This window comes from Colobus angolensis, unplaced genomic scaffold (assembly GCF_000951035.1).
Source record: "Colobus angolensis palliatus isolate OR3802 unplaced genomic scaffold, Cang.pa_1.0 Scaffold642, whole genome shotgun sequence".
Classification (NCBI taxonomy): Eukaryota; Metazoa; Chordata; class Mammalia; order Primates; family Cercopithecidae; genus Colobus; species Colobus angolensis.
Window position 1 is genome coordinate 193818 of NW_012120066.1, and position 1526 is coordinate 195343.

The window sequence follows — 1526 nt, forward strand, 5'->3', positions numbered from 1 at the left end:
ATAAATCACTTTCCTTATCCTCCCACACAGCCAAAGATTCCTGAAGACAGAGCTGATGTGATGTACTCATAGGTGGATCTCTGCCCCTCAGAGGTGGCCTTGGTCTTCAAGTTTCAGCAATTCTGGGAAGTGAAGGACACCTCCATCTCCTGCTCCCTGCTCTGCAGCTCACCTGAGGACAGCTTTCTTATTGGAATATCTTGTGTTTAAGGAACAAGAGTCCCTGTTTCAGGTTTGGGGGCCTGAGTGCACCTGCTGGATCCAGCCCAGGACTGGAGACACTTTCCAGAACACAACATCACCTGAGACATGACCAGTCACACTGCTTCACTTTCACAATTTCAGCTTCCTCAGAAGAAAATTAAAATTGCTGAGACTTTTTCGTAAGCATTGTGCCACGTCCTTTCTCTGTTTTCCCGCCTGTTCATTTATGTCATACCAGGTGCTTGTTATACGTAATAAGATCAAAATTCTGCCTCCAGTAACACATCAATGGAGACCTTGGATTGGACTTTTAGTTTATGGTCCGACACGTAGATTATAATATTCATCACCCTCATTTTTATGCATAATCTGAATGGCAATACTTTTTGGAATCTACGAAGTAACTGAAATTGAAAAATAAATACCCATTCAAGGACCTGGATAGACAGGCAGGTCCAGAATGGCAGCTGACAGTTGCTTAACTGGAAGAGAAGCTGCAAAAGGCACAAGCTGTTGAGGACACTTACGTGGTCAGCACTATAGACGTCCGAATAACAGATGTGGACTTGGTCAACATGACGGTTCCAGAGGGTCTTATGCTTCTACGTTTTATGGGCTTTCCCTCCAGAAACCTCCAGATTCTAAAAAATACTATCCAAATACATTTCCTATTGGTCAGATTGGAGAAAATTCATCACCGAGAAATATAACAGGAGCCTTTTTCTAAAGCTTCTACAGGGAAGGACTTTCCCAGAACTTATCCTACATGAAGGAAGACAAATCTCGCGTTGCAGATTCTGTCTCATTCTCCCATTATTATACAAATGAGGAAAGTTAGCCAATATGGGCAAGATGTAAGTAAATAGTCCAGGGACACTGAAACCACAAAAGGGAGTAATGGCCAAAAACAGCTTTTCCCCTGGAGATTCCTGGTGAACGTCGCAGCCCAGAAGAGGAAGCCGATCGCGTCTCTAGGTTTCCATTGTCAAAACAGGCAGTGCTGACCTGCACTGCACAATCCATTCTAACCGGGATGATGGCTCTGGATTAAAGATGAGAGTGTGGCAATGCACAGACTCTGAGGAGAACATACAGAAACTACAAAAAAAAAAAACAAAAAAACAATGGCAGACTCAGACAAGGACAATAGAGCCTCTGACTTCAACATTTTTTAAAAAAAGATCTTGGAAACTCCCTCGTTCACCTCAGCGTCTTTTATCATGAAGCCTTTGCAAGGTTCTTACCTGAGACAAAGAAAATAACAACCTACATGCACTTCCAAAGTCTCCACTTGTATCCTGTTTGCTTTAGATCTCTAGGAG